Raw genomic sequence first — 24953 nt, 5'->3', positions numbered from 1 at the left:
GAGAAAGAATTGTGTAGATGGACCTACTGACATGGGGACAAAGTATAGAGGTCTTTGTATCACAAATGAATGCCCACTAGAAATGTCCCTAAACAAGTAAGTAGACAACAGATTCTCCAGTGAGTAGATTTCAGTCAGTCTCTGTTCTAGGCCGATCCAGCGCTTATGCAGTGGAATCATAACTATCAGTACTATAGGGGCAGAGGTAGAGGCCCTATAGCATGGGCTCCTTCAAACCAAGGGCTGTCTACTGGTGCCGCTGAATAAATACTTGCCAGCAATAGAGGCCAAAACTGAATCCCCAGTATGATACCCTCCTCAAGGGGAATAACCAGCCACTTGGTAGCAAGTTGATTATATCAGGTCCCTTCTACCCTAAATAGGTAATATTTCTTATTGATTGAGATTGACACATATTCTTGGATGAATTTGCTTTTTTTTCCTGCAGTGTCTGCACCATCATTATCCAGGGGTTTCCAGAGTATCTCATCTCCATCCTGGGACAGCACATAACATCTCCTCACTCCAAGGAATCCACTTTACAGCAAAGGAGATGGGGTAGCGAGCACATGATAATGAAATCCATTGTCTCCATCCACATACTGCATTCCCAAGTTGCTTCCTGACAGAGCAATGGAATGGCATTTTGAAAGCATAGCTGAGGAGCCAGTAAAGAAATGACATCCTCACAAAATAGGCTCTATCTTTCAAGATAGAATATGTACCTTAAACCAATGGCTTATACAGCGCTGTGTCCCCAAAGGTACAATACATAGGTCTAGAAAACAATAGGTTTAAGTAGAAGTGACCCCACTCCACCACTGCCAGTGACCTGCTTGAGGGATTTGTGCCCCTCACTCCTGGTTTCCAGACAAGGGGTGCTTCCACAGGGTGGACACAGTGAGAGTCCGACGGAACCTTAGGCTAACGCCACCATCTAACCGATTTGGCCTTCTTGTGCTAATAAACCAGCAAGAAAAGAAAGGAGTTAATGTTCTAGTCCAGGTAATTGACCCTGAGCATCATAAGGAGAAAAGACTGACACTGCATAAGAGGATGAAGGAAAAATAGTTTTACACTTAGATGATCCTCCAAATCATCTCTGGCTGCTCTCATCTCCTGTTCTAACTGTAAATAGGCAAGTGTGGTAATCTCAGCTTGATGAGGGTGTGGTGTCCAGTGGCTGACCCCTCACGAAGGTCTGGGTCAACCCACCAGATAGGCCAGTGAAGCAACCTAGCCAAGCCGAAGTACTAGTCTCCCAGTGGAAATCTCGATTTCTGAGGGAAATCCTAAACAGGCGGCGGAGGGTGGCAAGGATGAGCAGAGGAAAGAACCTGGAGAGCCATTGCGGCAGGAAGGGCTGTAGTCGATCCCGCTCTTCCTCATCACGTAAGTTTTTCCAGACATTGTGAAAAACCAGAATCAAGGAAAAGCCTGGTCAGAATGGAGGGAACTTAATGTAAGAGTTGAGTGATGAAGGAGGTGGAATGTCCCGTCCAGATTCTTTATACAGGTGGCGGTCCCATCCCACAGGTGTTGTGACTGTTGGCCAATAACAACCCACAGTTTCTCCCTTCCCCAGAGAACTGTCCAGACCAAACAGGAGCTACCAGACCTGGAGGAATCTATCCCACACTGGGAGTCAGACCTCAGCCAGTGACTGACTGAAGGCAATGAGTGATTGCCCCAAGGTGGGGCTCACTCTGTGTTGCAGTTTGGTCCCCAAAGCTTCCTTGTGTGCTAAGATTCAAGATAGTCTCTAAGAAAAGTACATTCTTAGGGTTCCCCCCCTCCCACTGTCCCTGTCCTACTTTCCTCATTCCTTTTCTCTTGAGAGTACATCCCAGATAATTCACTTGATTAGGACCCCATCTCATGCTCTACTGCCAGGGAACTCCACCTAAGACCTGGCCATGCTTTTTAACATCTCAGCATTATTACATATGGTGTTTCCTCTATCCAGGGGCTATGCACTCCCCTTATCTAACAAATTCCTACCTATGCCACATATCAGTTAAATTGCCTTCTATTCAGGGAAGATTTCATAGATATTCAGAGTCAGGTGCCCATTTTGTCTCTTAGCTTTCCAGGCCTATCTTCATGTTAGCACTGTCTCATCATATTATAATTGTTTTTGTCTCCTGCAATGGAACAAGTATCGATTTTAATCCTCTTTTCTGTCTTGTCTTCTCTCTCTCTTCCCCCTCTTCCTTCTTTCCCTCCTTTCTTCCTTTTACCTCCTTTCATTCTTCTAACGTATATTTGGTGCCACCTATGAAATGCTGTGCTAAAACTCTGAGAAGTAGAAAAATTTATAAATCATAATTTCAGTTTTACAGAAGTTTACAACCCAGAGTTTTGGTTTTTTTTCAAGTACTTGAACTATAAACACCAAGGAAAATTTTCTTTATGAAACATTTCTGTTTAACCAAAACTCCTATGACAATTCTTCTTCCATCCTCTATTTCAAAGTTAGAGTTTATCTTGTAGTACTTAATTAGGCTTGATCATTTCTTTTTCTTTGGATTAAAAAAAGTGAGTAAAGTGTGAATTTTTTAATAGAAGCTCCTTTAAAGGTTTACTTTAAAATAAACTTATTTCTCTTATTCAATCATGGATTTGTGAAAAATGGACATTTTGAGTCTTAAAAATTAAATTGACTTTTTTCATTTTTTATATATATAATTTTTATATACATACAGGATATAATGGATATGAAAAGTTTCCAGGAAACTTTTATTGTGACACACTATTTTATTTAATGAATTCTATTTTTTTTACTCTCATTATATGTTTCAATAAAAAAAATATAATCCCTGGAAGTAGAAACAGGCAATTTCTAGGCTACACAAATTGATCTGCAGCATGAAAACGGTTGGTGCGATCCCAAATTTTACAATACTACTATACCCTATCAGACTAATAAATGTATATATGTATGTATTGTATATATGTCTATTGAATACATATTTTTATATAAGAAGAAATTAAATGGTGTCTAAACTTAAGAAATATTGCTTACCTTAGTAGAAAAGATATATACATAATCTCCTATCAAGTTCTTATCCATCAATTCATCGGTTGTGTCAATAGTAATAAAATATAGGATATGACCGGTAGAAAAAGAAAAGTGGAATACGTATTACCTAGACTGCTGAATAGAAAGAAACTGAATAACTTTGGAAAGCTATTTGTTCAAATTAATTAAATTTTAAAATGTGAATATGCTTTGAACCAGCAAATTTAGTTCTAGGAAGTGCTATAAAGATCTATGTACAGAGGGTTATATGTAGAAGTATATTAATTGCAGCAAGATTTGTAATAAAAATAATGAAATATATTAAATTTTCATCAATATAAAATTGCTAAATTTTTATCTCCATAAATTGAAATGCATACAGCTGCTTTAAAATTGAAGTGGATATTATTCATATATATTAAAAAGTATATACATATACATATGCAAATATATATTTATATATAATATATAAATTGATATATATATATAAATGTATACATGTACACTCTATTTGTAGATATTTGTTTATCTATACACATATGTATTGCTGAAAGCCTGCTTTTGGTTTCAAGGTTCGTTGGATTCGCCAGCAAAATAACCACTCGTCTCACACAACTGAACAGATTTAATTAATTTCTTTAATAGATGATTTAACTTAATTTCAATATACAGTCATTAGAAGGGGATGAATAAAAGTATTAGAGAGAAATAGAAGTATTAGAGAGACATAGCAGAGTATACTTCACCAGATTGGGCCGACACCTTCATCCAGATTCAAACAGCAGCTGGGAAGTCCCGAGTGACAGCAATCTGGACTCCCAATTGGGAAGGGTCCCGGGTGGTGCATCCACCCCACCGGTTAGACTTCAAATTGTAGTTCTGGGGGCTTCCGTTTATAATTCCAGGCCACAAACTTATAGCATCAGTTTGCGCGCAAAAATGCAGCTCTGGTTCAGTTGTAAAAATGCTGTTGATTTCACCATGTGAGTCACAAGATTTTCCAGACCCCAGGGGACTGGCCAGGTCCCCAGGGCTCAAGAAATTTCAAGACCCACTCCCTTTCTTATCGTACGTGCTGCTTGACTTGTTAGTAACAATTGTTAGGTGTGCAGGCAGGCACGCAGTCCAGGCGGGGTCACAAGTCAGTCAGAGGCCTGCTTTTGCATCTGAAGCCTGAACAAGACTACTTTACTAGTTTTCCCAACAACATATAGGCAATTTTTCCCAGATAGAATTTATAAAAGATAAGCTGCTAGTCATTGCATCTTGTATATTATTCTTTTTATACAGGACTATAGGGATAGTTATAGTTAAAATAATACATTACAATATCTATTGATTTTTAGTGGAAATGATTGACTACTTTTATAATTATTAAAAAAGCAATAACATATTTTATAACTTTGATCTAGCAGTTCTCTTTTTAGATACCAATTATAAGAAAATAGCCAAAAATTCACTGAAAGATTTATGTTGAAACTGCTCATATAAGTGTTATTTTTAATTGTAAAAAAAGGGATCCAGTAACATGTTCAATTGCAGGACAACAGTTAATAAATTATGGAGCATTCAAATAATGTATTTTAACCATTGAAAATACTTTAGAATGTAATTAATGATCTTAGGAAATGCTTACAACATAATTCTAATGAACAAAGAGAGGATAAAATTAATAAAACATGTAATCAAGATTCTGTTTTTAAAGATTCTGTTATTACATGCACAAGCACATTAAATTTGGTAATAAAGTAAGAGTTAAAAGTGAGAATGACAAATTGGCTTATCGGGAAAATCCTCCAAGAGATAATAGCTTAAGACACTGAAAAAATAAAGAGGAAGACAGGGGTTATGCAAGTCAGAGAGCATCATCTTCCTGGAGCTTGAACATTATAGAGATGCTGAGAGGTCAAGTAAGAGTTTCCAGAAGAGTAAGTAGTGTTCTTAGGGTCAGTAATATAATATAAATCATCACATTCCCAAACCCCCATCCTGTCTCAGGTCTCCTAAACACTCACCTTCCTATCATCCTGAAAATAATCTTCAGTAAAACTACAAATATAATGACATACCTGGTGTGACTGAGTTTGGTGATGGCTAGGATTATGCTCTGAGCTGCAGTGTTGTGGTGTTGGCTGGGGGGAGGAAGAGATTAGATTCCCTAGGTAGATATAAGAGAGTGAAGGAGCCATGTGGGAATTCAAAAAAAAAGAGGGAAAAAAAAGAAAGAAAAAGAAAAGAAAAATCAGAAGCAGCTCTGCAGTGTGAGGGAGAACACTCTGCTGGTGAATTTTCTCTGCTGGTGAAACTGGGAGTTTGAGTCAAATTGTATTAAATTTTCTCTGCTGGTGAAACTGGGAGTTTGAGTCAAATTGTATTAAATCTCCGAGGATATGGAAATCCTAAAGCAACATTTGAGCAGAGGGAAAATAAACATAATATATACATTTCCTAAGTATTAAACCCTTTTTGTAATTTTTTACACCTTGACAGACTGGACTATAGTGATTGATAAAGTTGTAAATGGAATTCTGCTTTGAGTCAAGTGGGCTAATGGTTCAGATGTGTACTGGATTAAACTTTATCTATTGGTCTAATTAGAGACAGCTACCATAAGGATTTACTTAAATCTTATAAAATGTCAATGTCTTCAGATATGAGGTAGCCATTAGTGATTACCTACTGTATTAATTTGCTAGGGCTGCCATAACAATATGCCATAGACTGGGTGGCTTAAACAAAAGAAATTAATTTTCTCACATGCAGTTCTGGAAGCTAGAAGTCCCAGATCAAGTTGCTAGCAAGTTTGGTTTCTCCAGAGGCCTCTGTCCTTATCTGCCTTCTCACTGTGTCCTGCAGGGCCTGTGCCTGTCTCATGTCTCATGTCTTCCTTTTGTTATAAGGACACCAATCAGATTAGATTAGGGCCCCACTCTTATAACCTCGTTTAACCTAAATTACCGCTTTAAAATCCCTATCTCCAAATACAGCCACATTCTAAGGCACTGGGGTGTAGGACCTCAATATACAAATTTGAAGGGGAACAGAATTTAGTCTGTAAAACCTATAAAACTTTGATGGGGGCTCTTCATTTGGATTAATTTATGACTTCATTAGTTTCTTACATACAAAAATCTGTTCATTGAATTTCTATCAAATGAAGTATAAGTATGCATTGTTTAAAAATCTCCATTAAAAATAAATATATTAGGGGCTTCCCTGGTGGCGCAGTGGTTGAGAATCTGCCTGCTAATGCAGGGGACACGGGTTCGAGCCCTGGTCTGGGAAGATCCCACATGCCGCGGAGCAACTAGGCCCGTGAGCCACAACTACTGAGCCTGCGCGTCTGGAGCCCGTGCTCCGCAACAAGAGAGGCCACGATAGTGAGAGGTCCGCGCACCGCAATGAAGAGTGGCCCCCGCTTGCCGCAACTAGAGAAAGCCCTCGCACAGAAACGAAGACCCAACACAGCCATAAATAAATAAATAAATAAATTAATTAATTAATTAATTAAAAGTAAATCTGCCAAATTGAGGGATTTTTTTGGTTTGTTTTTTTGTTTTTTATTTTTTTGTTCAAGGCAGTGAGAAGAAAGAGCTAACAGAAAAAGCACAGATATATTACTCTTCTCGATAAGTTTCTCAAGTAGATTGAGGATGATTTCAATCAGTCTGGTGCAGAAAAATCTATCAACCACCTTCCAGAAATAAAGGGGTGAACTATTCCAAAAATGACACTACCAACTAGGAGAATAGGTAAGGTCCAGGTCACTACTAGCATAACCTAATCTGAAGAGGGATTCTCTGAATAGGCAGCTTTCCAAATGAGACCTGAAATAAAAACAGGAATTAGCTAATAAGAGTGAAGAACATTCCCAAGAGGATAATCCAATTACTGCCTTTAAACTGACAAAACAAACTGCTTTTAAATCAAAGTATCCTTTTTCCATTGCAAGCAAAATGTTTATCTTTACCCTTTTGGTTTAGGTAAATAGAATAGCATCCCCACCTTGCCCTGTTTTACTTCATTAAAAAACCTGCAGTTTGGATTCCACATTGTTTCAATTATGGCCCAACTAGCTCGACTCTAATTTTCTGTGTTTTTGTAATATATTCCTTAAATAAATGGGACTGAAAATAAACTATATGTCTTAAGTTTCTATAGTGCTTTGTATCATTAAACGTTGAACATTAATATAAAAGAAATTAAAATATCTAAAATTAAAGCAAAACTGCTACAGATCCAGTGAACACATACACTCTGACAGCTCATTAGTCTGGTAGCATGTTATACTGGAGAACATCTGGCATGCATCAAAGCTGTGAGCATACTCAAGGTAATGCTTTCTTTTTGAATAATATGTCATGGATAATTAACTATTTATTAAATCCTGCATACTGATGCAACTAAACCAATTCATTGGACACCTTGACTATCAATTATATTACCAAGGTCATGGAGCTATAGAACAGGGCCAGGGGCATGGCAGGCGGTCTGGAAGGATTAGGGGGAGATTGGTCATTCAAATGGAACCAGAGTTTCATTAGTTGTTTTAAGCTTTTTTTTCCCCATAAAAGGCAGATAGAGCTTACTTTGCTCCATTCCTTCAATATAAATCAGATTTGGCCTGTGTGATAGCAGCACAGTATCCTGAAGCAGTAAATACATCTGTAAGGTTTGGGAAGTTTCTTTAGGCTCTTGCACAGAGGTCCTAGAAGGTACTAGAGTTTTGGCTTTGGGTTTTGAGTCTAGGAAGCTGGCTCTATATTAACTGTTTCAAATTTCTTTACCCTTTTCCTTGTTGTTGAATGGACTCCAGACTCAAAACAAGAACTGTGGTTGGAAAGCCTCTGGCTTTCCAGAAATCTTTCTGGGGTATCCTGTCTTTTTTGCTAAGTGAACTCAACTAGGCTGAGCCTTGCCTTTTAAGTCAGTGCCAATTATAGCAGTAGATCTTAGAAACCCAGATTATAGTTGTTGCTATGAACATTATTAGTTAGTAAAGTTTTAATGGGGGTCCTAATTACATGGGAACTTTCCATATTGTTGGAAGAAAGCCCCCAAATTTGCTAAGAAGCCTGTACCTGGAATGTCTTGCCTTTTGGAAATCAAAATAACATTAATGTGGCTATAACGCTATTGATGTAGTAATCCCTGTGAGTCAAACTAGGGATGGAGGCACATTTAAAGAATAGAATACTTGGGACTTCCCTGGTGGTCCAGGGGTTAAGACTCTGCATCTACTGCAGGGGGCACAGGTTCAATCCCTGGTCCAGAACTAAGATCCCACATGCCGTGCTGCCTAAAAAAAAAAAAAAAGAATATAATACTAGAATGTTTTCTGTATCTATAAGGCTGTTACTGTTTTTTTGGGTTTTTTTAATTTGTTCATTTGTTTTGTCTTTCTCTGTCTACTTATTTCACTAAGCATAATATCCTCCAGGTCCAGAGAGCAATCTAGTGGTTACCAGAGGAGAGAGGGTTGGGAGGAGGGCTGAAATAGGTGAAAGGGCTTAAGACGTACAAACTACCAGATATAAAATAAATAAGTTACAAGGATGTAAATGTACAGCACAGGGAATATAGTCAATATTTTATAATAACTTCTTATGGTATGTAATCTATAAAAACTATTGAATCACTGTGTTGTGTACCTGAAACTAATATAATATTGTTAGTCAACTGTACTTCAATAAATTTTTAAAAAGGAGGAAAAGAGAATATAATACAACCAGGTGAGTTAATTAGTAAATAAATACTTAAGTAAATAAAAGAAATTCATATTTTTTACTCCAGTCTCTTGTAGGATAGCAAAGGGATTTAATACGTAACAGCTGGAAACAATGGATCTCGTTTCCTCTTCTCCCAGAATCTCTTACACCCCACATTCTCTGAAGCCTCTCATTTTTCAACCTCCCTCCACCATCACTACTCCGCTCTGGGATCCCAGCCCACTGGACTCTGACTGCTTCCTCCCTTCCTCTCCTCTCTCCCCTCCAGCTCAGTCTGTCATTCCCTCTCTCATGTCTGAGTATTATTTTGGCTCATTCTCCGATTTGCTTGGGGAACAGGTGGATATGGCAGGCTCTTCTGGGTGGAGGTGGTAAAATTTAGGGATAGGTCAGGATTTGCATGAACAATTGTTTCACAATCGTTAGCAAGTTGAAGGAGGAGGGTATTTTCTCAATCGCTTTTTTTATTCCTCAGTGGTCACAATGAATACAAGAATTTTAAAGATAGAGAAAACTATCCTATTAGAGAATGTATGCGTAGGTACTATAGCCTTGAAAATGGTAGAACTCATCATCGGTTAAGTAAAAAAGGGACCTATTTATGAAAAGATTTGAGTTTTAGAGAATAGAAATTACATATATGAAAGGAAAATGAGGGATACCCTAAGGGAAAAATAGCAACAATGAAAGATGGTCTAGTTCTTTAAATATGGGACTGGAAAGAGACAGATATTTAGTCGTAACTTGTGAGCTTGATATTGACTCAAGCTCAGGGAAGAGTCAAGAGAGTGAACTTAGCCAGATGGTCACAGCAATTTCTGGAAGTCAAAAAATAAATCAATACTGGAATCAATTGAGGAACCTCTTTCAAATGGGTGAAGCAACGACATAATATGTTTGCGTCAATGTGGAAACTTTAAGCAAACAATAAACAAGGTTTTTCAGGTTCTATTCAGTGTGTTGCAGAATGACGCAGTTTGTGTGCGAAGGTGAGGGGAAGTAAGACTGGTGCTTTTAATGAAAGAGCATGCTTGGGAAGTGTGTGGATTTATATTTAGAGGGAAGTACTAAGAAGATATGCACAAAAAGGAAGTCAAGGTTAAGTCCAGCTTTGTATTAGATACTATATCTACAATAAATAGGATAGCCACATACTTTGCTTTCCAAACTGGTACCCTTGTGAGTGTGAAAGAGAGCACTATTAATAGTTATGTAAAAACAATAAATATAAACCAGCATTGACCTGAGTGAATTGGATGTATGGTCCCTGTAACAACAGAGGTTGCATTTTGGATTAAATTATTCTTCTCAGTGGGGTATCAGTGCTCATGCTTTGTGCAAATAACACATATTTTTGTCAGTTAAATAACTCAATGACATAGCCTTACTACTCCCACTATGCTGAAAGGAAAAGGATATTAGGAAATGTATTTATGAAACAATAAGCATAGAGGAAGGAATTGTGGTTGTATGTCCAATTTATGTACTAAGGATAGGTCAGCTAGATAGACCTAAGAGAAGGAGACTACATCATGTAAAGGTGAATAAGGTTGATGGTAGGATATTCACCTTGAAGATTCCAAAGCTCTTAGACATAGCCAGGTGAGGTCAGAACACTGCTGGGATAGTGAATGACTGAGACTATCAGTAATGTGAAGCCATGAAAGTTATCTTTCATGTGATCTTCTCACTATGAAAATGGTCTCTAACACTGAGTAGAACAGGATTGATTGTGAACCAATCAGCCATGCTGTCTGAATACAGAGATTCGAAAATTTTAAGACTATGAGTTTATTATAGCCTATAAGAGAAAAAATTAAAACACCACCACAATGAAAACAGATAGAACTGAAAGATGTATCCCAATTTCAAAAAGCCAATTCGTGAAAAAAAAAAGTGACTTGCTTAAAATAAATAAATGTGTTTAGGAAAATAAAAGCAAAACCAGATAAAAGGTTAGATCATTTCCACACATCTGAAAAGCAGATAGACTCATTAAACTAGCTCAGGTATGCTCTTTCTCATAGTTACAGTGATCAGCTTATACTGCGGGTGATGATAGTCAAAGATCAGAGTCCTTGGAATTTCATTATTAGTATGAACGGTTTTTATTAGTTTCAATCTTCTTGGAACTTATGGCTAGAGGGAGTGAGAATACCAATTCGTAGGAACCACTTTGCTTATAAGGTGGGCAAGACTGTCATCAATTGAGTTAATTATCTTGTTATTGGAGAACTAATTAAAATAAGTATAATTAAATATTTTGCCAATAGGCTAAGATGTTTAGCAGTCGAAATTTCCAGTAGTACCAATGACTTCAGCCTGCGTTTATGATACCAGAAAATGTATGGGGTGAGCACTAAAATATGTATTTGGGTATTCAGCCTTCCAACAGACAGAACATCTGTAGACCCCAGGCAAATTGAAAACAATATAAGTTATTGCTATAGATTTACTATTGTCCCCAATTATTCACTTCTGACCTCCCTGTGAAGAATATTATATCCTTCCCCATTGCCCTGTGAATCGCCAAGAGTCTTCCCTGTAGGAGGAATACACTTTCTCAACAGATTGACATTGGTTTTGGCCATGTGAATGGATTTGGACAATTGGATATGAGCATACATGAATGACGCCACTTACAAATTAAAGTTCCGAGATCATTTTCCTTTGTCATGAGAATGACATGTTCCAGACAGAAGCTGCTCCTTCAGTGCAGAACTAGAAATGAAGCGGAGCCACAAGAGCCAAGCTACAGGTGCTGGTGCTGTAACTTGGGAGAGAAATAATATGTTGCTCTAAGGCTCATTGTGAGACACAATGTAAGCCAGAAAAGATCTGGGACTTTTTTTTTTTAAACCAGAGCAAAGCTAACTAATACAAGTAACCTTCAAATAAGTGGTAGATGCACATAGGTTAATTGAAGTTTAAAGGAAATAAGGTAAATGTATCTTCTTTCTAAACTCTATATTGACATAGTGTTGCAAAATTAAAATCTAATAATGCCTAGAGGCTTATGAATGAGTACAGTGAGCCTAAACACTTACCAAGTCTATTAGCCTTTAATTTAATAACTTAGAACTACCCACAAATGTGGATCCTAGCCACATTTATAATGTGGCTAATAATAAATAATAAATGTTCTTTATTCCCTGATTAAAAATTGGTTCTACTCCATACCACTGAAGGAAGGATCTCAGTGCAAAGTTATATCACACTGAAAGTAGGCAGAGGACATGAAGAGTTCCATCAGAAACCTTATCTAGTTATATAAACACTTTCAAGAACAGAGCTACCATTTGTTAATTGAGAGTTTTCATGATCTTTTTTAATACTTGTTAGCCAGAAATCACAGGGAGATTAGAAAATAACTATCTATATGTTGGAGGCACTTAAGGAAAATAATTGCTATTCTGACTTAGAGGAGTGCATCTTTCTCAGTGGGAAATAAGCTGGACTTCAGATGTACAATGTACTAAGTTCAGCTTATTTCCAGTAACCATCAGCCATGGAGAGAAAAGCATCAGCTAATATGGAAATTAATGAAAGAGACAATAGCTGCATTTTGCTTGGCCTCATTAACATCTGATGAAACTTTTAACCTTCATGCAATAATAACTGCCAATATTATGATGATTGTAATTAAGTCCATGAGAGAGAAGACACGTGTATTATATGTCTACAGAGGGCTTTGTGAAAATGAAGTGTCCCTGGTGAAAGAGGCATTGCTTGTTTCAAGGGAGTAGCATAAACCTAGAATTTGATTTCGGGTGGTGGTGATAGTGGCAGCAAAAATTCAGAACTAATTTTATTACTAATTCCATTTAATAAGGAAAACAGGGAGAAGCATAGCATATACATTTTTCCCTTGGTAGTAGGCTCATATGGATGCAGCTCTAAATAGTTATAATAGCTAATTCTTTTATGCACCTGCAGCACTATGCCAAGAATGTTACAGATATTGTCTCATTTAATACTTAAATGACTCAGTGGAATAGATACTGTTATTTGTTCAAAATAGAGACTTACGCATTAAACTACGTGGCCAGCATCATGTAATTAGTAACTGACAAAATCAGTACTGAACCAGGATTGAAATACAAGTATTTCCATTACAGAGACTGTACTTTAATCCTACACATTATTTGGGGCCTTGTCAAAAGCAATAGGTTGAAACTATTTTAAATGGATTCTGTAAAAAGTAGAATTTCCTTCACTATCAACAGTTTCATCATGAAAGTCATATTTTCTTATCGGTAAACTATATTTGAGATGCAGAATAAAGATGTGTTAGGTAATTAACACTAAAATTTTAACATTGATTCAGAACTGTGATTTTTGAAAATATATTTAGTAACTTCAGTAACCAATTTTTAATTTTGCATCAATAATTCTGAAAGAAACACTATGGTTATAAACTGTGTAATTGGAAATTTCATCTCAACCGATAGTGAATAGACAAGATTTGTTGAGTTTTTCTTGAAGGAGTACAACATTATTTAACTTGTTCCATGGTCTCTCATTTCCTAAGTCACGCACACAAAAGTGGAGAAATTGCACTAATAGGAGTCGTACAATAACATAGAGGTTTACCTTGAATTGAACCAGAATAATAAAATATTCTTTGTATAGGGTCTAAAGATCTTTTACATCCACCCCTACTCCCATATCTCCCTCTTCTTCTCTCCCTCTCATAATGGTACAAGGTTTCATATTAGTGGATGTAGCCTTATAGAAGTCAACTGATTGCTATTATAACATCTTCCACATTTCCAGGTAGAAATGCATTACTCTGTGTTTTGGATTATAGTAGGTCACTGTAAAAATTACCAATAAATGAAAGTTATAATCCTGAATGATACAGGGGAAAAATTAATCAGACATGAATAAATAGTTCGTTAGGAATTACAGTGCATTTCCTCCACAGTTTTTGTCCTTTTCCTCTCCAATTCTTCAGGCCTTCCCATTTCTCCTTTATCAAGATTTGAATCCTGAATGTGTTGCAAACACGGTCCTGGGCACTGATCTCTTGAGGGGCTTAAGTTTAGTTGAGGAGAAAAATATCTAAGCAAACTGCAAAAGAAGGTAAAATGTTTTACATAAAGAAAGTATTGCAAAGTGGATTTTCAACCATACCACCTAGTATTTTGAATAATGAGGTGATTTTCTAAATCAGCATTTTTGAAAACTGGGCACTAACAACAACAAAAAAAAAATGAAAGAGTGTGATTTTAATTCAAAACTACCCATTTAAATTATTGTATTTTGCAGTCTAGAATCTAAGAGCTAAATTGCATCACCTTCTAAGTTGGAATCAGATTATTTGGTTAGAGAGATGCAGGGAAGAAATTTTAAAACCTCTTTCTCATTGAAATACGTATGCCATCTTTTTCCATTTCAATGATTATTCTTATGGAGAAGTTTTGATAATGTTTAATAAATAAAATTTCATTTATAACATTTACATAGCAGTATACATGTATGACAACATCCTTTCTGAAACATTTACAAGTGAAGTAATTAATTTTATATTTTCACTAAAGTTTAGTTATTTCAAAGCATTTGACTTCAAAATGTTTACAATTAGTGAAGACTAATTCTAACTAGGATCAGTCTCCTAATGATCAGTTCTGTGTGCTTCCCATTAAACTAGACTGACACGAGTTTTTTTTTTATTTTCAATTCCTATTGACATAATGGCATATATATTAGTTTGCTTTAACAAAGTGTCACAAAATGGGTACTTAAACAATAGAAATGTATCATTTCACTTTTGAAAGTCTGAAGTCAAGATGTTGACAAGGTCAGTTCCTGCCGAGAGCTAGGAGGGAAGGATCTGTTCTATGCCCCTCTCCTTTCTTGTAGAGGCTGTCTTCATATTCACATGGTGTTCTCCCACATGTGCCTATTTACAAATTTCCCCCTTTTGTAAGGACACTAGTCATATTGGATTAGGGCCACCCTAATGATCTCATGTTAACTTAGCCCATTACATTTGCAATGGCCCTAATTCCAAATAAGGTCATTTTCTGAGATATTGGGAGTTAGACTTCAACACATGAGTAGTGGGGAGACACTATTCAACCTATAACACCATCAAATTTTGTGTTTCAGTCCTTTTTTTGTGGAAATAAATGAAAAATAATGTCATGATCTTCGGTCCTTTGGTTTCTCATTAACATAAGGACAATAAATTAGCACTTTTACGAACAAAATGTATTCTTTACCATCTGTAAAGGATTATAAGGCTCTTTTTTTTTCATTCTTTCTTGTACCCACCTGGGTACCAGGAATTTGGCCCTGATGATTTAATATGCAATATAATATCAAAAAGTTTTGGTTTGTTATGTGTTGTGTCTGGGTGCTGGGGAGAGGGGATAGAGGTGTTGGGGGTTATTATGTGTGTGCTTATTGAACAAATTACTTTTCAATTAGTTTTGGTCCCTTGGGATTATTTCCAAGTGTCATTATCACCCTCAAAGTATTATATTTGGGATATTTTGCTTTTCCTCACCCCACCCAACACCCAAACTCAGATTACAAAATGTGAAGTATAAAATCAGTAATCATTCTAGCTATAGATTAAGCCTCTCTTCATGCATTTCTAGTTATTTTTGGTGTTCCTATCATATTGAATTTATCACCTAAGTAGTAGAAACTTCTGTCTTTGGCAATATATCTTTCAAGGTGGAAATTAAAGATATAAAATGGTCAAGTGAAAGAAATCAGAGGTTGCAAGGGCCCTGGGATGTGAACCAGCACTCCAGCTCTTTTTATCCTTTTGTCCTGACTTCCTGAGAAAGGCAGCTTTTCTCAGTATAAATGATGCTGTAGTCATTGTGCTTCTTCCTCTCAGTTTACGATGCTTCTTAAAATTTTGTATAATTATATTCAATACTTTTTTTTAAAATAACCTTCTTCTTTCATTTTCCTTTCTTTTATTTTCTTCTTTTTTTTATGTTTCAATTCAATATTCTTGCAACCACTTTTTTTCTATAACTTGGCTCTTATATTTTTTAGACATTTCAGAGAAGTCTTTAACACGACTTAATTAAACAAAAATTAAGACAAAGCACAAAGATTAAAACATTTCCTCAGGCTCTTCAGGGTAGTGTGTAGGCTTCATCCTGACTTTAATAGATGTGTCTAAAAGTAAGCATAGACTTTATACCTGACTCTTACATAATCTCAGAGCTGAAAGTGGGCATAACACAAATATAAATTAATCTAATCATACCCTCTTGTTATAGAGCCTGTTAGAGACAAGATTGAAACCTTAAAAATTACACTAGTGATTTCACTGTGTGGAACTTACTTAAACTCTCTAGGTTTCAGTTATCTCATCTGCAATATGAGGGTAATAACAACTACCTTTCAAAAATTTGTGCAGTGGTTAATAGAGATGACAAATGTAAAGTGCCTTGAATATTGTTTGTTTTAGTATATGATTAATAAGTACTTTACCGTTAAACAAAAGTCTTAAAAATGTTCTTTCCATCTTCCTAATACAAACCAGCTAAGAATATTATCTTTAGCAATAATCAGTTTTATACCATCTCCAGACATAAAATTAGCTTGGTAAATTTTATTTTCATTCCAGAGGTTAGATCTTAGCTCTCTTTCTCAAAAATCTTGTGACTTTGAGCTAGCACGTCTCCTTCTGAGCCTCAGTGTACACATCTATAAAATGGGAATGATAATCACGACTAACGGGGGACTTCCCTGGTGGTCCAATGGTAAAGAATCCACCTTCCAATGCAGGGGATACAGGTTCCATCCTGGTCAGGGAACTAAGATCCCACATGCCACAGGGCAACTAAGCCCGCACGCCACAACTACTGAGCCCACGTGCCACAACTAGAGAGGAGCCTGCGCACCGCAACGAAGATCCTGCGTGTCACAACTAAGACCCGACACAGCCAAAAATAAAAAAAAATAAGTATATAAATCATGACTAATGGGACTACGGTGACTGGTTTTGAAAATAAATTGTAAATCATAAAGCACAATATAAATGTTTCATCCATTTATGGTCAGCTTTGTACCAATATTGCCATTATAACAGATGCAGCCAGACCTACTCAGAAATAGTGAGAAAAATGTAATTGTATACTCAGCTAGCAAGTATAAATTAACAGGTCAGTAGAATCTATCCATCAATTACTAAGATTTTCATCAGGCTTTATTCCAGTAGATTTGAATCAATTTAACATTACAATTCAAGTCATAAGTGGTTTACTATATAATTATGAACATTTCAAGGTTAATTTCTCCAAAATGAATTTATTAATCAGGCATATTATTTTTTTAGATGCATAAATAATTATCAAACATATGTACACATATTTGAGCCTTGACCAACTTTGCATATTAGGCTCGGAACCTTGAATCACAGAAGTATACATCAATCTAACGTATATATGAATATGAGGCTTATTAGCATTTAAAAATGTTTGCTCTTGTTTTTTAAATACTCAATAGCACAGCAAGTCACTTTTATTACAGGCTGAGACTTTGGGGAATATCTTCCTTCCTAAAAACTAGCAAATCAAATTTGCTTAATAAGTAGAGTGCTACTAAATATGTCTTCCTTCTTTGTGTATATTTTAAGTGGTAGTTTGTAAAATCTATCAACAGTTCCAAAGTAGCATTACTAAGACATATACATGCTCAGTAATCCATGAAGATAAGTTGTGATTGATGCAGGAATTAAATGCAGAAATGTCTGGCAAACATTTGTGAAGAATGAATATATATTTACAATAATTTTAATAACTTGCGTAACATTTTCATTGAGCAAGAATAGTTTTCTGGGTTTCAAAAAAAGGAATAGAAACTGGAATCAAATATATCAATAATTTATTTCTGATCTATAATATAAACACTGTAAGTTTTAAGAGATTTCAGAAAGAAAAATGCTAAGAGTATGAAGGTAAGGGCTAGCCTTAGTAGACATCAATAAAGAAAAGTGATGTAGTTTTAGATGGCTTACAAAATTACGTCAATTCATTTTTAATTGCTTTTTTTTGAAAGGTCTTCTGACAGAGTTTAATATGATATTTTAAGAATAAAATACCTTTCTTTTCCCATTCTCATATTTGATCATTAAAATTTTTAGTACCAAGGGAAAATTGCCATATTCCACTTTGAATCAGCTAAATTATATGAATAAATTTTTTATCTGTAACAAAGAGCTCACATGTTTCTAAACATAATTAATAACTGTCAAGTTAGTGAATTTCAAAATAAAAGATTATTTGGAATATATATTATATGCTATTTTCTTTCTCTTGTTTTTTAATCGTTATTAGTAGAATAAATAGATCCAAAACCGGAACAAATTGTTTTGGAATTTACCGTTAACATGTTTAACTGATATGCTGAAGGAGAGTATTAATTTTCTACTACAATCGTTAAGAATAAATATCGGTGATAACGATGGCGAAGCAAAAGTAGAAGTTTATATTTGTGTTGGGCTGCACCCCACAGGCCTGCAAGCTCTGTGCTTGCCCAGCCTCAAGACTGAAGAAAGAGCCCAGAGTCAGCAACAGAGACACCAATGGTTTAATGGATGGATGGAGGGATCTTACATGTCCTGAACCAAGGTCCTGGAGAGACACCCCACTGTGTGTGGCAGACGGGCAGGACGTGGCAGTTGTCTCCTTTACGGGATGGGAATGGGAGTGCGGGGAGGGGGCCGTTTTACCAGTTATAGAGGGAATAGTTGCTTCAGCTTGGCTCGTTCGTTACCCCGGAAATCAGCAGAGGGGCTGCTTTGATAAACTATCATAATAGAGAAAGTTCTGATCTAAAGATTAGAACAATCACTAGCTGGGGCCGGGGGCCAGTATATAGGCATTTATTGATTAGGCTGTATGATTAAGAGGGAAGGTCAGTCAGAAGAGGAGGGTGTGTTTAGCAAATTGATCAGGTTCGGAATCACCCATGGCATTTACTTGTCATGACTCTCCAGTGTCCTTCAAACTAGGATAGTTCTCAGTGTTTCCTTGATTTTCATGAGGTTAAAACTTTTGGAGTTTAAGGAAATCATTTTGTAGAGCATTCCTCAATCTGAGTTTGTCTAATGCTTCCTCATGATTATCTATACAGGCTATGCATCTTTGCCAGAAGCTATGCTGAGTTCTCTTTGCATCTTTATTAGGTGGCATGTCATTTCTATTTTTCTTAATGCTGATAATGACCACTTTGATCAGTTGATTAGTGGTGTCTGCCAAAGTTCTCCATTAGAGAGTCACTCTTTTTTCTTTTGCAATAGACAAGTATTTTGTAGACAGGTACATTGACACAATGCAAATAGCCAAGTTCCTCATCAGACTTTTAATTTATTCAGTTTATTTTTATCAATATGGCTTCATGATTTCCTATTTTATTCCATGAGTTAAAATCAATTAATATAATATATAATAAATATATCAACTATACTTCAATTAAAAAATAAAATCAATTAATATTTTTTGGCCAATTGGGAGAGCCCCTTTAAACTGCTTCTCTAACCTTATCACCTTTGATGGGAGACGAGGAGGGCTCATTTACTGGCTTTTTACTAGACAGATACAGAAAAGATGTTTTAAAAGGAAAATTAATCATAAGTTTATACTGGTATATCTATTTCAAATGAAAGGGTGCAACATTTCTGCATTTTTATAGGACCAAGAGGTAAATTGTTTAAATTGGCACCACTTTGTCGTTACTCTTTAGAAAATAATAAGGAAGACAGTGAGCAAAGGCAACACTGAAAATCAGGAGAATAGTCTGCTACTACATGACTAAAACCTCAGATTTTAATTATTCTTTCTCTGAGAAATCTAGTCATATGAAAAGTACTCTGCTATATTATTAAGAAAATATTAAAAAGCAAATTTTAAAGGATAACCTTAGCTAGTATTTGTTTGTAATTAAATATATTTTTGAGTAATATACCCAAAGATTGTTATTTTTTATATATGCATAATGTGCTTTTCAAACTTTTTAAGCTACTGAATCCCTTATTAAGATAAAGTTTTACATAAAAGCTTAAAGTGCAAATGAATGAAAGCAGAACTACTCTGGTTGGGGAGGTTTTTATATAAATTTTATTTCAGTAAGGTTGCCTAGAGCTCTTCCCACTCAGAGAATCATGTTACCAAAATGACTTTAAATAGAAAAATAAAATAAAAATGAAGGCTTTGGTTTTGAAGTAAGAATGACTAGAGCCTAAACTGGTTGTTCCACTTTCTAGCTCTGTAAATCAGGGTAAAATTATGTAATCTAACAGGGACATGACTTACTTGTGTATAAATTCAGAATCTCAAGAGAGGATTTTACTATAAGAACACAATAAAATCATGGTTTTGAAGGCATTTTATATATTCTAAGTTTCATATAAGTGCATATTGCAACTGTTTATATACTAAATCTTAACTTTCATTAACACTTTAAATCCTGATCCTCCAGGATTGAGAACTGTCTCTTCCTCCTCCTCAAAAGAAAATTTACAGGATTCTCATATACACTCAGTTCCCAAGTGAATCTAAAACAATTGTGAATACCTAGGGCTTCTGTCTTTTAGGTGAAAATATGAGGCACTATTGGTAAAAGATGTTCATTCTCACCACTGACTAAATGATTCTATGTGAGTTATTGTGAAGTCAGTTGCAGTACTGCACCTATTGATACTTTAGGACCTAGGATATTTCATACATCCCTATAAACTCATAAAATCTTTGCAGCAGGCAGCATATTCATAAGCTATTAATAAAAATCTGACACAGGAGATAATTTTACCCTCAAACATGATTTAAATCTTTGATAGAAAATATCTTCTTCATGAAATAATAAGCCTCTTTTAAGATGATTTCACTTACAAGGTGATCTCACATTATAGACCTTGAAGAAGACATTTTAGAGAGGTGCCCTTGTCAGTGCAATTTAACTACATCAGTGATGTGGAGTAGATGTCTAAATTTTGGTTAATAAATAGCACATTGAGAGACAATGTACATACTACTTCCTATTTACTGTTTTATGTCCAATATCATCCTTACAGCTAGCATTTGTTGAACTCAGACGAATGGAAGTAAAATTATCCTAATAGAGGTTTAGTGAGATTATTCTGGATGTTGTATTTTGGAAAAGTAAGAAGAATGAGGGATTGCAAGCTGAAAGCTCAATAAACATAAAAGACTCCAAAATCACAGAATATTTAACATGACTATATTTGAGTACAGACCATTGAAATTACTTTATTATTTATAACACTTCTAAGACTTAAGCAAATTATTATTTTATAATTATTCATTCCCCAAGAAGAAAATGGGTACAGGATCTTTCAGTAACGAAGTTGGAACACTGTAAAAGTAAATACAGCATTTGACAAGGAAGATGACATAAGTCTGTCCCGTCATTTGATGTAGAAACAAATGCTGCTTAACAAGGTTGAGTCTCTGGTATTATTTATCTCTGATAACACTTCTTGGAAGTCTTGTGCCTTAACAAAATGCTGTGTGATGACAGGTTATAATATAATCCCAAGATTAAAGCTATTTTGCTTGTACTTATCTATTTCCATAATGTATTTTTTTTAATTTATTTTTTTTATACAGCAGGTTCTTATTAGTCATCAATTTTATACACATCAGTGTATACATGTCAAACCCAATCGCCCAATTCATCCCACCACCACCCCACCCCCCGCTGCTTTCCCCCCTTGGTGTCCATAGGTTTGTTCTCTACATCTGTGTCTCAATTTCTGACCTGCAAACCAGTCCATCTGTACCATTTTTCTAGATTCCACAGATATGTGTTAATATATGATATTTGTTTTTCTCTTTCTGACTTACTTCACTCTGTATGACAGTCTCTAGATCCATCCACGTCTCAACAAATGACCCAATTTCGTTCCTTTTTATGGCTGAGTAATATTCCACTGTGTATATATACCACCTCTTCTTTATCCATTCGTCTGTCGATGGGCATTTACGTTGCTTCCATGACCTGGCTATTGTAAATAGTGCTGCAATGAACACTGGGGCGCATGTGTCTTTTTGAATTATGGTTTTCTCTGGGTATATGCCCAGTAGTGGGATTGCTGGGTCATATGGTAATTTTATTTTTAGTTTTTTAAGGAACCTCTATACTGTTCTCCATAGGGGCTGGATCAATTTACATTCCCACCAACAGTGCAAGAGGGTTCCCTTTTCTCCACACCCTCTCCAGCATTTGTTGTTTGTAGATTTTCTGATGATGCCCATTCTAACTGGTGTGAGGTGATACCTCATTGTAGTTTTGATTTGCATTTCTCTCATAATTAGTGATGTTAAGCAGCTTTTCATGTGCTTCTTGGCCATCTGTATGTCTTCTTTGGAGAAATGTCTATTTAGGTCTTCTGCCCATTTTTGGATTGGGTTGTTTGTTTTTTTAATATTGAGCTGCATGAGCTGTTTGTATATTTTGGAGATTAAAACTTTGTCCGTTGATTCATATGCAAATACTTTCTCCCATTCTGAGGGTTGTCTTTTAATCTTGTTTATGGTTTCCTTTGCTGTGCAAAAGCTTTTAAGTTTCATTAGGTCCCATTTGCTTATTTTGTTTTTATTTCCATTACTCTAGGAGGTGGATCATAAAAGATCTTGCTGTGATTTATGTCAAAGAGTGTTCTGCCTATGTTTTCCTCTAAGAGTTTTATAGTGTCCGGTCTTACATGTAGGTCTCTAATCCATTTTGAGTTTATTTTTGTGTGCGGTGTTAGGGAGTGTTCTAATCTCAGTCTTTTACATGTAGCTGTCCAGTTTTCCCAGCACCACTTATTGAAGAGACTGTCTTTTCTCCATTGTATATCCTTGCCTCCTTTGTCATAGATTAGTTAACCATAGGTCAAGATGGGGTTTATCTCTGGGCTTTTTTTCCTGTTCCATTGATCTATATTTCTGTTTTTGTGCCAGTACCATATTGTCTTGATTACTGTAGCTTTGTAGTATTGTCTGAAGTCAGGGAGTCTGATTCCTCCAGCTCCACTTTTTTCCCTCAAGACTGCTTTGGCTATTCGGGGTCATTTGTGTCTCCATACAATTTTAAGATTTTTTTTGTTCTAGTTCTGTAAAAAATGACATTGGTAATTTGATAGGGATTGCATTGAATCTGTAGATTGCTTTGGGTAGTATAGTCATTTTCACAATATTGATTCTTCCAATCCAAGAACATGGTATATCTCTCCATCCTTTGGTATCATCTTTAATTTCTTTCATCAGTGTCTTATAGTTTCTGCATAAAGGTCTTTTGTCTCCCTAGGTAGGTTTATTCCTAGGTATTTTATTCTTTTTGTTGCAGTGGTAAATGGGAGTGTTTCCTTAGTTTCTCTTTCAGATTTTTCATCATTAGTGTATAGGAATGCAAGAGATTTCTGTGCATTAATTTTGTATCCTGCAACTTTACCACATTCATTGATTAGCTCTACTAGTTTTCTGGTGGCGTCTTTAGGATTCTCTCTGTTTAGTATCATGTCATCTGCAAACAGTGACAGTTTTACTTCTTCTTTTCCAATTTTTATTACTTTTATTTCTTTTTCTTCTCTGATTGCCGTGGCTAGGACTTCCAAAACTATGTTGAATAAGAGTGGTGAGAGTGGACAGCCTTGTCTTGTTCCTGATCTTAGAGAAAATGCTTTCAGTTTTTCACCATTGAGAATGATGTTTGCTGTGGGTGTGTCATATATAGCCTTTATTATGTTGAGATAGGTTCCCTCTATGCCTACTTTCTGGAGAGTTTTTATCATAAATGTGTGTTGAATTTTGACGAAGCTTTTTCTGCATCTATTGAGATGATCATATGGTTTTTACTCTTCAATTTGTTAATATGGTGTATCACATTGATTGATTTGCGTATATTGAAGAATCCTTGCATCCCGGGGATAAATCCCACTTGATCATGGTGTATGATCCTTTTAATGTGTTGTTGGATTCTGTTTGCTAGTATTTTATTGAGGATTTTTGCATCTATATTCATCAGTGATATTGGTATGTAATTTTCCTTTTTTGTAGTATCTGTGTCTGATTTTGGTATCAGACTGATGGTGGCCTCATAGAATAAGTTTGGGAGTGTTCCTTCCTCTGCAACTTTTTGGAAGAGTTTGAGAAGGATGGGTGTTAGCTCTTCTCTAAATGTTTGATAGAATTCACCTGTGAAGCCATCTGGTCCAGGACTTTTGTTTGTTGCAAGATTTTTAATCACAGTTTCAATTTCATTACTCTTGATTGGTCTGTTTATATTTTCTATTTCTTCCTGGTTTAGTCTTGGAAGGTTATACCTTTCTAAGAATTTGTCCATTTCTTCCAGGTTGTCCATTTTATTGGCATAGAGTTGCTTGTAGTAGTCTCTTAGGATGCTTTGTACTTCTGCGGTGTCTGTTGTAACTTCTCCTTTTCCATTTCTGATTTTATTGATTTGAGTCCTCTCCCTCTTTTTCTTGATGAATTTGGCTAATGGTTTATTAATTTTGTTTATCTACTCAAAGAACCAGCTTTTAGTTTTATTGATCTTTGCTATTTTTTTTTTTTGTTTCTAGTGCATTTATTTCTGCTCTAATCTTTATGATTTCTTTCCTTCTGCTAACTTTGGCTTTTGTTTGTTCTTCTTTCTCTAGTTCCTTTAGGTGTAAGGTTAGATTGTTTATTTGAGATTTTTCTTGTTTCTTGAGATAGGCTTGTATAGTTATAAACTTCCCTCTTAGAACTGCTTTTGCTGCATCCCATAGGTTTTGCATCGTCGTGTTTTCATTGTCATTTGTCTCCAGGTATTTTTTGATTTCCTCTTTGATTTCTTCAGTGATCTCTTGGTTATTTAGTAACATATTGTTTAGCCTCCATATGTTTGTGTATTTTACGTTTTTTTCCCTGTAAATTGATTTCTAATCTCATAGCGTTGTGGTCAGAAAAGATGCTTGATATGATTTCAATTTTAAATTTACTGAGGCTTGATTTGTGACCCAAGATGTGATCTATCCTGAAGAATGTTCCGTATGCAGTTAAGAAGAAAGTGTAATCTGCTGTTTTTGGATGGAATGTCCTATAAATATCAACTAAATCTACCTGGTCTATTGTGTCATTTAAAGCTTGTGTTTCCTTATTTCTTTTCTGTTTGGATGATCTGTCCATTGGTGTAAGTGAGGTGTTAAAGTCCCCCACTATTGTTGTGTTACTGTGGATTTC

This window comes from Eubalaena glacialis, chromosome 16 (assembly GCF_028564815.1).
Source record: "Eubalaena glacialis isolate mEubGla1 chromosome 16, mEubGla1.1.hap2.+ XY, whole genome shotgun sequence".
NCBI lineage: Eukaryota > Metazoa > Chordata > Mammalia > Artiodactyla > Balaenidae > Eubalaena > Eubalaena glacialis.
The sequence above is the reverse complement of the archived record's forward strand: the minus strand, read 5'-3'. Positions refer to the sequence as shown.